The sequence below is a fragment of the Gopherus flavomarginatus genome, chromosome 2, assembly GCF_025201925.1.
Source record: "Gopherus flavomarginatus isolate rGopFla2 chromosome 2, rGopFla2.mat.asm, whole genome shotgun sequence".
In the NCBI taxonomy this organism is placed as follows: domain Eukaryota; kingdom Metazoa; phylum Chordata; order Testudines; family Testudinidae; genus Gopherus; species Gopherus flavomarginatus.
Genome location: NC_066618.1, coordinates 94,229,806 through 94,244,808, shown reverse-complemented (window position 1 = coordinate 94,244,808; position 15,003 = coordinate 94,229,806). Strand labels below are relative to the sequence as shown.

General features: G+C 42.6%; 1 long non-coding RNA gene across 2 annotated transcripts in view; it reads right to left on the bottom strand.

Moving 5' to 3' along the window:
- Positions 1 to 15,003, bottom strand: part of LOC127043772 (uncharacterized) — a 67,355-nt gene that overhangs the window by 42,765 nt on the left and 9,587 nt on the right. For both annotated transcript variants that reach the window (XR_007772323.1, XR_007772324.1), the window contains exon 2: positions 14,437 to 14,626. This is a non-coding gene — a long non-coding RNA (uncharacterized LOC127043772). The remainder of the gene's footprint in view (positions 1 to 14,436; positions 14,627 to 15,003) is intronic.

Genomic DNA, 15,003 nt, shown 5'->3' with positions numbered 1-15,003 from the left:
AACTGGATCTCCTGCTTCTCCAAATGCCTGCAGCTTGCAGCCTCTGCTATTCTTTCAGCTGCTGTAATGAGAGTGCAGGGGTACAGACACCTCGCAAAGGCAGAGGAGCCCAACCTGCAAGTTTACCCAGTAAATGACCTAGCACAGATTAAAATGCCTGTTTTCTTTCACTACATTTATTGATAAGGTGTCAGAAGAGAGAGTCAACACAATACAACCATACAGGGGTTTAAAAATACATATACAGAGCACCTTGTACTGCCTGTGTTTTCTCAGAACCTCACAAATGCCCCAACCCCCCCAAGCTTCATATCCAACCCCCCACTTCCCTGTCTCAGAAAACCAGTTTGGAAGTAGCCCCTGGTGACTGCATGGCCACATGTCACTGGTTTCAGCACCACAGATCCATACCAGCAGACTGGAGACTGCTCAGCCACATTCATGTATTCCTTCTCCATGGTGTCAGCCTGTCTTAACTGGAATTCCCCTGCATCCTCCAGCCCCCACGAGGGAACAATCCTCAACCCAGAGGCGCATCCCTGAGGAGCCAACAGTGATCACACCACTCTGACAGAACCCACCACAATACAGATTGCCTTGCCCACAGTCACAAATGATGATGCTGAAGCCACCCTGCAGCGTTGCCTAGAAAGACTCGGTGCCAACTGTTCCCACACCACAGATGCAGGAAGGTGGGCATGCCTCCCACTCCACCTCAAGTCAGAGGGTACCATTTAATGGTGGCTGTGCTCAGCCAGAATGATGCCACAGCGCAGGACATTTTGGGGAGCAGGCACAAGGGCTCATGAGTGTGCTGGAACCATCAGGATCGCTCCGGTTGTGTAAGCTGCACGAGTAAGACAGGCTATTACTGCAATGATTGCCAGGCAGGACCATGGCTCTGAATATAGTTGCATATACAGTCACACAAATGGACAACCTCTACTGGTCATGGCATGATCTTCTCGAAGGGGTACCCATCCCTGCAGAGTTTTGCAGATTTGCACATTCCGAACTGTACCAGGAGTTGTGGATAGAACGTGTGTCAACGTCTAGAAGCCAAAGCATAGATGGACATGCTTACATCAATATACATACTGTAGGCTCTAACCACAATGGCCATATGCAGCATCCAACATCTGTTCAAGGAAGTCATGGCCAAGTTTCCTCAATCCCGCTATGAATTGTGGCTGGGCAATGTCAGGCCTCGCAACGTGTTTTATCCTTGATTTTTCAGTGTGCTGGCTATTAGATAGAATTGCCACCTCCACCCACCGCATCCTTACAACCCGAGACCCAGCATTTCTACTATCCTTTACCTGCTCCATTGGAATGGTGTAAGATTTAATTAAGTTAGTAATATAGAACACACACAAACATACAGATTTAAGGACATATTTGACATCAGAATGTTGATTTCACTCAGCCTGAAACACTTCACGTCTCCCTTTAATTATACTTATATAGATTGTAATATCTACAGGGCAGGGACTGTATCTTTCTATGTGTTTGTATGACAGAATAAAAATCAATTTTGTGCTTCTTAGTGCTACGTAAATTTTGAATGAGAATTCACTTTCTTTATTGGCAGGAAGAAAACTAGAAATACCCAAAAAACAATCAAAAATACCCCAGGGGATCTGACATGCTTCAAACATGCAAATATCTTATGATTCAATAACACCTAATCTACCAAACACACTATCACTTCTAAACTCACCAAGTCAAAGAGGAAGACATACAAGGCCAAAACAATGATTTCTTGTTAAAAAAAACAAACACTCCACTAATGAAAAAAAAAATTAAAGGGTCATAAACTAAACACCATAAACTAAACTGAGTGCAGCACGATACAAAGGGTCTTAGTAAGAGTAACAGCAATACCAGCATCCCGTGCTACGAACTGGAGTTTCATTAAACATTTCAATGTTTGCAAAAAAGTTTTTAATCTATTCTCCATTTTTGCTAAATATTGAACACCACAGGAAAGCACAGGGAGTCCAAGGATGCTTAATGTAATGTTAGTTGATTATTTTCAAACTATGAAGTTCAGACACTGGTTAAAATTAGATGATTCATGTTGATTCATGACAGGTTAAAAAAAACCCACTGACTAAGTTCTTTAGCGGGAAGGAGAGTCTTCTTTGTAAAATACCATGTTTAAAAGCTACTGTTTTCTCCTGGAAAATGTGGTTTCTCTAATTGATGGTTGTAAAAAAGAAAGCCTTTTCAAACATCCCACTCGATTAGTCATTTCAGGCTGAGACAGTCTTATGTCATGTAATGTGATGCAATATAACAGATGCACCCCAAATTGTGTGATGCGGACATCAGTAAACTGCAAAATTCTTCAAATGAAGCCTCAGTCCAAAACTGTGTTCTTGAATTTCAGAAATATTAATTACATCCCTCCCTCCTTAATCTCTATATTTCTCAGGACATCCCAGATCAGAAACAAAGGGCTAGGAGGCTGTTTTCACATGTTTTTTTTCATTTGGAACCAGCATTACCAGAAGTCTTACAAAAGTTTGGTCAAAACTTCCAACCAAAAATGTTTTGGATAAGCATCTTAGTGTATGTCTATGTAACCCTTCTGCCAGGCCGAGTTGATAGCAGCAAGGGCCGGGTTCAGAACATAGAGGTCCCCTCCCAACAACGTAACACAAAACCAGCTTGAGCCCCCACCCAGTGACCTGGGAAAATCTTACACATACTCCCGGGCGCCTCAAAGAGGCAATACTTCCCCTCTCGCAAGCACAGAGTCTCCGTGTAGGAGAAAATGTTTAACAACATGAGGTAAATGACATCAGCATTCAGAGGGGTAGCCGTGTTAGTCTGGATCTGTAAAAGCAGCAAAGAATCCTGTGGCACCTTATAGACTAACAGACGTTTTGGAGCATGAGCTTTCATGGGTGAATACCCACGTCATCAGATGCATGTAGTGGAAATTTCCAGGGGCAGGTATATATATGCAGGCAAGCTAGAGATAATGAGGTAGTTCAATCAGGGAGGATGAGGCCCTGTTCTAGCAGTTGAGGTGTGAAAACCAAGGGAGGAGAAACTGGTTTTGTAATTGGCTAGCCATTCACAGTCTTTGTTTAATCCTGAGCTGATGGTGTCAAATTTGCAGATGAACTGAAGCTCAGCAGTTTCTCTTTGAAGTCTGGTCCTGAAGTTTTTTTTGCTGCAGGATGGCCACCTTAAAGGTCTGCTATAGTGTAGCCAGGAAGGTTGAAGTGTTCTCCTACAGGTTTTTGTATATTGCCATTCCTAATATCTGATTTGTGTCCGTTTATCCTATCTGACTGTCCAGTATGGCCGATGTACATAGCAGAGGGGCATTGCTGGCATATGATGGCGTATATTACATGGGTGGACGTGCAGGTGAATGAACCGGTGATGGTGTGGCTGATCTGGTTAGGTCCTGTGTTGGTGTCGCTGTTGTAGATATGTGGGCAGAGTTGGCATACATACACCAGCGACACCATCACAGGACCTAACCAGATCAGCCACACCATCACCGGTTCATTCACCTGCACGTCCACCCATGTAATATACGCCATCATATGCCAGCAATGCCCCTCTGCTATGTACATCGGCCATACTGGACAGTCGCTACGGAAAAGGATAAACGGACACAAATCAGATATTAGGAATGGCAATATACAAAAACCTGTAGGAGAGCACTTCAACCTCCTTGGCCACACTATAGCAGACCTTAAGATGGCCATCCTGCAGCAAAAAAACTTCAGGACCAGACTTCAAAGAGAAACTACTGAGCTTCAGTTCATCTGCAAATTTGACACCATCAGCTCAGGATTAAACAAAGACTGTGAATGGCTTGCCAATTACAAAACCAGTTTCTCCTCCCTTGGTTTTCACACCTCAACTGCTAGAACAGGGCCTCATCCTTCCTGATTGAACTACCTCATTATCTCCAGCTGGCCTGCATATATATATATATATATACCTGCCCCTGGAAATTTCCACTACATGCATCTGACGAAGTGGGTATTCACCCACGAAAGCTCATGCTCCAAAAACGTCTGTTAGTCTATCAGGTGCCACAGGACTCTTTGCTGTTTCGACATCAGCATTAAATTCAGAAAACAGCACAACAAGAGTTCATAGACCAAACCATGAGCAAAGACCCAGCCCGGCAAATTGGGCCGTGTCCTTTCCTTTTGGTTCTTGAATCCAGCAATCCAAGAATCATCCAAAGTCCCAAAAGTCCAACAACCCAAAAGTCTCTGCAGCCGCAGAGTTCAAAAGTTTATCAGCAGAGTTTTACCCCCCTAGCCTGGGGGGAGATGGTGGGGAGAGAAGGGAGGGCATGTGGGGTGTTAAGGGGCACCTTACTTGGTCTGAGGCCGACTGCCCTGCCTCTCCGTGGGGTTCTGCTGCAGCCTTCACCACGAACTGCTCCGCTCTACCAGCTTCTCCGCTCCACTCCTCCAGTCATCCCGTGAACCACTCTAGCTGTCCTGGCAAACTGCTCAGCTCAGTTCTGCTCCGCTCCACTCGCTGTTCCATGGGCCACTCCAACCATCCCACAAACTGCTCTGCTCTGCCAGCCACTCCGCTCTACCAGCCGTCCTGCAAACTGCTTCACTCTGCTTCGCCAGCCACTTAGTAATATAGCTTCAGGCTCCCCCACTAATTAACACAGCACTCAGTGATCTCAACTCTTAGTAACTTTAGCTCTTTAGTGATTTCAGCTCATAGTACGGGAGCCCCAGTACTGGTGCACCATTGGCCCAAAGTGAATTCAGCTCAGCAGCCTGTAACTAGACTCCTAATGGAATCAAAATTAGCTCTGACATTCAACAGTGGAAAGAGGAGATGCAATTAGTGCTTCATGCTCACAAAAGGGGCCCACACCACCAAGTACAAATACCTGCTCCCAGCCCCTCTCTCTCTCAATTCACTGGGTTTTGGAACCTATGTCCCTTGTCTAGCGAGTGCTACTTAGTTGATGGTGAGACCCTCTGTCATAAAACAGTTTCATTGTCCTCGATTCACATAATCAGGGTAACACTTTATTCCTCCTTCCCCAATAACTGAGAAACTGGGGATCCCACAGCAGCCAAAGTGACATTTAGGCTCATGCTAGGCGGGGTGAGTGTGCCTATGCAAATAAGTTCAGCCTCTGAAGTTCTTTTCCACACTCGCCACAATTCACCACCAGATGTCAGGGTAGAGCTCATCCTGACTCTGCTTACATCTACACTGCAATAAAACACCAGCGGCTGACCCATGTCAGCCCAGCTGGGCTCACAGGGCTTGGGCTAAAGGCTATCAAACTGAATATAAAGTACCTAGCTAGATCTTGAAAGATAAGACTATACATCCACCTTGCTTTTATTATTGGGAGACGGGAGGTTACTGGACTACTCTAATTGTATTCTATTTTTGAATGTGTCAAAGAGGTGCCTAGAGCAAAGAATAAGTGTTCCTTTTTATGGAATATGTATAAATCAAAAACAGAAGTAAAAGGACAAGAACAAAGCAAACTGCACCATCTCTCCTATTTTCCAGCTGTTGAAAAGTTGTAACTTCTGTGGTCAGGAGTCCTTGCCTCCCCATTTTCTCCAAATGAGCTGACTGTATTTTGAGATAAGGTGTTGGAAAAGGAAGCAGTTGCTTGTGTCTCCTAACCCATTCTGCTCTGCTTCAGACTATTTATGAATTTCCCCTCTCCTTCCTCAGACATGTTAGCAAGGAAGAAGATCCGTTGGCTAGGAAGACACAGCAAGATGAGACAGATATAACCTAGCTGTCCCATATATCCCTCGTCACTTACACCTCAAAAGGAGCATCTTAGAATCTGGCTAATTTTGATAGGCTAACCTCCCTTTCAATTAGCTTCTTTAGTATTAATTTTGGGTTCTAGCTCCTCCGCAGAGATAAATTCACATAGCTCCAATGAAGAGAGGATCTGGCCTTGAATGTTTATGTTCTTTTAACAAAAGCTACTGATATTCACCCATCAGTAATAAGGACATAAGTAATTAAAATCATTTCAAGGAAAAAAAAGAGACAATTTCTTTCTACATCTCAGGGTGTCAAATGTAGAAAGTTAATGGTATACTCCTCACCCATCTTTTATAGCTCTCAACTGGCTGTTAAAAGTTCAGAAATCTTTTTGGTAACTTACTTTAATGCAATAGGGATGTACTACGTAACCATGGCAGACTGGAAGGAAATGGTATTTGGAACACTTTGTTTGTAAGATAGAAAACCTGCTCCATACTTTGCAGACCATGTCTCTCAAGAAAGGGGTTGTTTAAAAATGCAGACGATAATGTTGCAGCGGATTTGTTGTCAGCAGCTTCAGAATAAAGAAAGTTTCCATCATAAATAATGTCATGGCTTTAATTTATAGCAGAAATACTGCCACTTTTTCAAGTAAAACCAGATATGATAAAATCTCATCACTTATTCATAAACCCTGATTTACACAGGCAGTTGGTTTGGTATTTGTCAGTCTGATTAGTGTCTCATGATTTTCCACACACCACCTCTCTGTTTTGCTATGTGGCAACAAAATAATGGTGTATAACATTCTTATCTGACACTTGGATTTATTAAGGGATCCTTGAGGTCTGAAGAGTTTTGTGCTAGCAGCCAGGAGGTACTGTATGTCAGAGAGCTTTGTTTGTTTTTTGAATATTTTTAAAGCTATAGTAACTTAACTTTGACAGCCAAATGCATTATGGAACACCCCTTTCTTCTTCCTAGCTGTGCAGATTCCAGCTAGCCGACAAACATACATAATAGGAACTAAATTAAATAGCATTTTACAGTCACCCATCTCTCCCTCACCAAATTCCTCAATTATAGACTTCTAAGAATCACACAATATCCTGGAGGGATCGAGACCTCACTGTACTCTGATAGTTTTGTAACACCTCATCTTCGTCACCAGATCGCTGCACAGAGCTGTACATGGAGATGTCTTCCCCATCCTCTTTATCCAAGAGGTTGGAATGCCTTCTTGTGTAAGAGCAGAGAATTCAACTCTGTCAGATTGCTATACAGTAAGGCAAAGTACTTGTGGAACTCATGAGAAAACTTCCACATCTTTTCCTCCTCATCCCAGCATCTGGAAGGGGAGACACTGCCTTCTAGCTAGACAAACTCCACTAGGTAGTGGGTCTGGTACTCTGATTTACTGTATTTTGGGAGTCTGACAAAAGTTCTCTGCCACCTCTACATTAATTTCACTTTTTTCTGTCCTAAAGTGGGAAATAAACCTTTACAACAAAGGTCCTCACTTCCTCCATGATATCTATAGGAACTTTTAGATTTAAAGATCTAGAATATGTGGATTCTCTGTAACCTGAAGTCTTTAAACTATGATTTGAGGACTTCAGTAACTCAGCCAGATGTTATGGGTCTATTACAGGAGTTGGTAGGTGAGTTATGTGGCCTACAATGTGCAGGAGGTCAGACTAGATGATCACAATGGTCCCTTCTATCTTAAAGTCTATGTGGTGTTTGGGGATTACTGCAGTAACTTACAACCTTACCCATTACACTAAAAATATTAGGTAATGAAGTCCAGCAGACAGCACTACCACTGAAAGAAATACAGCTAAAACTTGGTTAGATCCCTGCACAGCCACAAACGGAGGAATTCACGCCCAGAAGGGGATCAGAAAAGAAATACACCTCCTCACTCCTATTGAACTCCCATAGCTCATTTTGATCAATTTTCATGATGTTAGACTGTGATTTTATGGTCCCCCCTGCAGCAAAGCTATCAGAGGTATTGAACTGTGGGGATTTTATAGCACTTAAAGAATGTGTGTGTGTGTTAAGAGTGCATGTGTGAAGGAGTGAATATGCCATCTCCCTGAGGAAAGTTTGTCCAGCTTCTTTTCTGTGGAAAGTTTCAGCAGAAACCAACGCAAAAATTATTTACTTACGGTCACTGTAGTGTGTATTTAGAAAGACCAAGATGAAAACCAGCTCTTTAAAAAAAACTTTTGTATGAAAGTGAGCTGACAAGACTTCTGATCCTCTCCCTAGAGCTAACATTTAGCATGGAAAACCTTATCGAATAAGCTCATCACAAGTTCATGTCAGGGAACACTTCTCCTGCCCTCTGTGGGAGCTAAGTCAGAGTAAGGCAAGTCTCTTCATTCCATTGCCCCACTGACCTGGGTGAGTTTGAGGGGTCAGGAAAAATGTGAGGAACAAGAGCAGGTGGGAACCAGGTGAAAAACCTATGTGAAGAATGGGGTGGGAGGGAAGAGAAGCTGCCTGTATTATACTGTGAGAAAGCTGGGAATGGGCGTAGGGGAACTGCTGCTATTGCAAGCACCTGACAGGCACTGGCTCATGAGCTCTCAGGGTACCCAGAGCGTGGGGCGAATTAAGGAGCTGAGAGGACAGATTAGAGAGGCAGCCACATTGCAGCAGCTAAAGGGCCCACCATCAACCATACAATCCTTAAAGGGGCAGTAGCACACATGGACAGCCATTGGAGCACCCCGGTTCTAGGGACCCTGTTTAGAGAACGTTTGAGGTAATGGGCCATTCAGTAGAACCTGAAAGGGTTGGAGCCACACCCACCTTTGAGTACATAGGACATTAAAGGGGCCAGGACAAATGCTGCACATGGAAGGCATCAGGCAAAATATCCCAGATCATGAGAGGGACTCCAGAGAAGTCTGGAACCAGCCCAGAGTTCACTGTTAGCTGCAATTCAAAAGGTATTACTCTTCAGCCGTAAAGATCCATATATAATTTGTATGGTGTTGAGTGTGTTCCAGAATTGAAGGCCCTTTGGCTGAGAACACACTGGTCCATAAAAGTTAAATTTAGAGACTAAGCAAGAATGCCTGACCTGACTCTACTGTTGTGGTGGAATTTGCGGACAAAGGGTGTTTCATAGGCAACCAGGATCCAAACTACCACTGGAGCGGACTTTCAGGACATAGTGAAATTTATATTTACTGTACTCGCTCCTGAGTAGGTAATAGTGGATTTGTACATGGTATCCTGAAGTTGAGAAACTGGTTACATTTGTAATTATGCTATATTTTATGTCTATTCATATATCTAGAGTCTATATATGTGCTATATAAATCTACAAATAAATTTGTGTAAGAGACCACCCTTATAATTAGGTAGTGAGGTGACTCAAGTATTCACAGTGGTATTTTTTCCACACTTAATACAACTAACTTGGTTGTAGAGACCACCTCTATTGCCAGAGACCACATTAAAAAAGCACTTCTATAAACAGATCCTTCAAATTGCTCGCTGTTAGCCAAAATGGACTACTAAAAACAGGAAAAAGACTGAAATAGAAGAATCAGCATGTATCTCAAAATATAATTCCAAGAAACAATGTAATGTTCAATACTTACAGAATTTATTTTGCAGCTGCAATCTATATACATCCTGGAAAATCAACCAAACTAAAAACACTGCGAAGATAGAGCTGCAAGGGTATCAAAGACTATATAGCATTGTTTAGCTTTGGAGCTTAATGCATTTCAGTAGAGTAATTTTAGGTTATGTATCCATTAGACAATGAGCTGAGCTTTTATAGATGACCCATTACATAGCTGTCAGTCCCTTGAGCACTTAATGGAGTGTCAAGCATGTGACTACTGGGTTTGATCTAGAGTAGGAAGAAGTGTTGAGTCTCTCCATATTGGCCAAAGTGAGGGCTTGAGAGATGACTGGAATAGTAGCTTAGCCAGGAGAGCCCTGTGGTAGACTGGGGACTCTCTAAAGAAGTTGGGACTGGAGTAACATAGAAGGTGTTTGCTCTGGTTAAGTGGAAATCGGGAAGGAACCAAAGCAGGTTTTGGCAGAGGACTAGGTGAGAAAGCCCGACTAGGAACAGGCATGGTAGAAGTAGCCCCAGGGTGAGAAGCCTGGGCGCTGAATCATCGTAAGAAGTGCAATTTTGCTTCATCTTTACTAAAAGGCCACCTTCTCTAAAAAGTTGGTTACAGTATTTGTAAACAGTACAGCCTCCAGTATTCAAAAATCTAATCTAATGTCTTAATCTCATGATTTTGAACCCACATTTTTATTTGAATTATTTACCTTTTTGGGTTTTTTTTTAAAACATCTAGGGGCACTTAGGTCACATTTTGAGGCTTTTCTCCATAACCATGAGGACTACAAACCTACTAATGAAGGCTGAGATTCTCACCTAAATCTCATGCTTCCAGGAGCTAGATGTTTTAAGATAAAAACCCACTAAATATCATAAGACTTGTGACAAAATGTCTTTGGGAGGGCAGAGGGGAAAAATGAAAAAGTAGGTGACAAAACCATTCCTGTAATATCTTGTACACTACAGAATTCTAATTGGAAAGGGGCACAATCTCTTTTCATGGAACCTATACTAGTTTGCTATTCTCCTTCCAGTGGAATTCCTTGATTAAATGGCTTTTCTAGGATGACTTTTGCACAGCACCTCTCTGGCCAAATTGGACTTTCAAAAGCACTAATTGCATAATATCCATAAACAAGCTGAAGCAATCCAATGGTCCATGCCTTCCTTGAAGCAGGAAGCTGTTCTTGCACAGTAGCCTGTCACCAATACACAGGTACAATTCTAGCTTCCTGAATGTAAGAAGTCAGCCATGAAGTAAGTGCCAACAATTTTTTTTGCCTTGAAGCAAGAGCACTTGAACTATAAAACAATTAAACTTGTTTAAACATTTAACTCCCGGAATATGGTGTAGCCAGCAACCCCCTGGCCACTGTAATCCATAAACCTGAGCACTGTACTTTAGAGCCATGCCTTCCAAGATGAAGGGTGGCCTTTGGTCTCTGCAACCACATCCTTCCAAAGAGGACAGCTGCTGCATACACACTGTACTCTAATGCTATTCTATGCTCTAGGATACAAGCCAGGGCAATCAACAGGAAACATACAAAGCACATTTGGAGCTGAAACTCACGTAACATAAATATCCTTTAAATTTGAAAACAAAACCTGAGATTCAGGTAAAGAAGTCTGAGGCAGAATGGAAAAAAAAAGGCTATTCCTCTCCAAAAAGGAGAACTTTGCAGCAAGTAAGTACCCCTTGAACTGATGCAAGGGTTACGAGGTATAAACAGTCTTGTAGAGTCAGAAGTTAAGAGGCAAAATAAAAAAATTCTGCTTCCAGGTGACAAGGGAGCTCACAATGAAAGTTCCCAAAATGCATGTTCCAGAGACTTTCTATAAATACAGAAGAAATGCAATGGTGTTTTACAGGTTTAGGGAACACTAGTTCTGAAGTGTATGTTTGTGCGCGCGCGTTGAGATAAATAGTGCAGCCTTAAACATGTATGTTTCCCATAGCATTATTGACAAAAATGTGCGGAATAAGCTTTGATAGGTAAAGATCTTATTCTAGTTAAAGATACTAACTTGAGCTTCTCATAATAGGAGAGAGAAAGAGAGACTGCCTGGCCACAACACTTGAGCAGTTTTATATCTGTACCATTTTACAAATGAAATGCATTGCAGCTGACTAGTCAATTCTTTATTTAGACAATGGCCACTAAGCGTGCTGCATATCAAGCTTCAGCAATTTGAGTTCAAGAATCTGAATGCACAAGATGTAACAAAAGGATCAAATGATATTCATGTATTCTTTAAGTGCCACTCCACCAGATTAGAACAATGAAACTGAGGTCCACAACCAGACATTTAGAATCTTAGCAGAGCAATGCTCATGTTTAATTTGTTGATCTATGCAACAATCTAACATTTTTTGATTACATCTGCAGCATTCAAGTGCAAAGAAATTGTTTGATGAGTTATCTGGAGTCACTCAAATATTCCTTTCAGTACTTGGCAGCATATAACAGTAATAATGAAAGGGAAAGTTGCTTCCCTCCCATCTTAAATTATTCACTGGTGATGGTTTTCTATATTGTATACATCTGTCATTTGGATAATTAGTTGTAAAACTGAGTATTACACACTTGCATTCAATGTTCCATTTTCTAATACTTTGAAACCAGTGCCAAGTATATGGAGACTAATTCTAAAGAGTTACTGATGTGGAGTTAAAGTGAAGTCAACCATTTTCCAATAGATTGCTGTTCACAAGCAACTCTGCCAAAGTCTTGGTTGAGGCTCTGAAAGCATATTCTGTTTAACAGGTACCCAGAGGGCAGAGCAAAACCCATTATTCACTATTCTGCAGCATGGTTAAATTAAGCTTTCTAAGATCTAGTATCTGCCTTGAAACTACTGCAAGGGGTTACAAAAAGCCTCCCTCTGCTTTATCTTTATTTGTTAATGTTGGGTTACCTACCAACTTTTATCTCAAGATTCTCATTTAGCAGGGTTTGTCATTTGCTAATAGGTGGCAATTTCTGCATATGGCAAGTTCTAACCAGCTAGCCATGAATTAGACTACTGAATTAGATGACTCCCACTGATAAACTCAGGTCCACTCAATCATGCTAGCCTGATCTCATTACTGTTTGTCAGGGGAGCAAATCATAAGAATGGCCATACTGGGTCAGACCAAAGGTCCATCTAGCCCAGTATCCTGTCTACCGACAGTGGCCAATGCCAGGTGCCCCAGAGGGAGTGAACCTAACAGGTAATGATCAAGTGCTCTCTCTCCTGCCATCCATCTCCACCCTCTGACAAACAGAGGCTAGGGACACCATTTCTTACCCATCCTGGCTAATAGCATTAATGGACTTAAACTCCATGAATTTATCTAGTTCTCTTTTAAATACTGTTATAGTCTTAGCCTTCACAACCTCCTCAGGTAAGGAGTTCCACAGGTTGACTGTGCGCTGTGTGAAGAAGAACTTCCTTTTATTTGTTTTAAACCTGCTGCCTATTAATTTCATTTGGTGACCTCTAGTTCTTGTATTATGGGAATAAGTAAATAACTTTTCCTTATCTACTTTCTCCACATCACTCATGATTTTATATACCTCTATCATATCCCCCCTTAGTCTCCTCTTTTCCAAGGTGAAAAGTCCTAGCCTCTTTAATATCCCCTCATATGGGACTCATTCCAAACCCCTAATCATTTTAGTTGCCCTTCTCTGAACCTTTTCTAGTGCCAGTATAAAACCAGTATGGATTCAGCTTCCATATTTTTCACTACACTATTTTTAGGCAAGACCCTGGAAAAATGTGTCACCTTGGACATTACATAAAACTTCCAGTCTCTGACATTATCAGCTACTGAATAAATAAGAACGATGGGGATTCCTGCTAACCAGGGAATGTTCCTGCCAGCAATTGGCTTTTCACACTCAACACTAAGGGAAGGTTGTGGGTTCAGCCTATGAAATCTCAGCTGAATGGCTGGGTTGTGGTAGATCTCTTGTGCCATACTTAAGGTCTCCTATGTGCTCTAGAGAAACACGCAGAGATTCTCTTATCTTTCGGTACCACTATGAACTATATACCACTAACCCGGCTCTATGCCCAGTGAGAGACCGTACTGCACTTTTTCCAGTATCCACTGTTTGTGGTCCCAGTACAGATCCTGCAGCTCTCCCTATTGATCCAAGAGATTTAAACTTATTGTTGGGACCATGAAAATTTAGGATAATCTGAATGATGCTGGACCCTAAACCAGAAGCTAGAGTATCAGGGACATACTAGCATATGAAGTATGACTCCTGTATAGGAGATTTTTAAAAATTCACAAAACCAAGGGCAAACATGGTTTGGATTGTCCATCTGTGAGAGTGAGTTCTACTTCCAAGGCTGTGGGAGGGAACCTGTCCTTCCCAGAAATCTTAAGAGCCAGCCTGGATGAATTTCTGAAACACACTGAAGTGACTGATTGTGCTGGAAGATAAAGCATTCACCTGGAATGAATTGCTTCATTGATAAAAGGTGGGACAGGTAATATCAAAAAATTCTGTGTAAGCTTGAAAACTTCTCTGTTTCACCCACAGAAGTTGGTCCAATAAAGGTATTACCTCACCTATTTTCAGGGGTGAAAGTAACTTACAGGACTTACTGGTACTGCTGGAGTCCTGAGGAGGGCGTGGCCTCACGCAGAAGAGGTGGGGCCTCAACCAGAAGAGGCAGGGCCTCTCAAAATTTAAAGGCCCTGGGGCACTGGCTCTGGCTGGGAGTTCCAGAATCTTTAAATCAACTCGGGACCCCCAGCTGCAGAGGTGGCTAGGAGCCCCCGGGGCTCAGGGGCAAATTAAAGGGCCCGGGGCTCCAGCCATGGAGCTCAGGGCCCTTTAAATCCCCTCTGCAGCTCCGGCAGCCGCAGCTGCGGGAGCTCTGAGCCCATTAAATCCCGGCCGCAGAAGCCAGTGCGATCCGACATGGCATACTGGCGCTTGCCGGACCAGACTGGCTTATTTTCACCACTGCCTACCTTCTCTCCCCCATTCTGGGAGCATCATGACTACAGCACTTGCTTCACTGACTCAGACATCACTTAAATACTTACCAGCTTAAATACTTACCACTTGCAAGATCCAGCACAGCCCTGGGGCTTTCCCTACTCATTTCACTCATTTCAATGAATCAGTGCCTGGCTAGAGTGGAATGGAATGCAGAGGTGGTCAGCTAGGCTCATCAACAAATTAATGTGGGGCCCAGAGCGCAAACTGTAGCAGGTAGCATGGTCTGAAACAAACTTTCTGAGTAGGTCCTCTGTGGCAAGAAAAGGTTAGTTTAAGAAAACAACACATTTTCAGCAGTGCAAAACCAGTTCATAAATAGGATATTCATTGGGAACACAGTGAAAACGGTGCCCTCAAGTGCATGAGGAAGACATCAGCTGGTCAAGAAGGTAATACTCAAAGCCCTGAAGACTCAGTCAAACATTCAGCAGTGTTTGTTGACTTTAAAAGCATACCCAGAAGTCAGTCTTTTTCTCTTTTCCCCCCCACTTGTGGAATGTGGCGCACTAGGAACAGCACTCTTCTTGCCTAATTAGGCATTAATTGTGGCAAGACATTTCAAGAGAACACCTGTAAAAAAAAGTTTTCCATAACCAATGCTGCCTATATTAGATAAAATCCAATTCT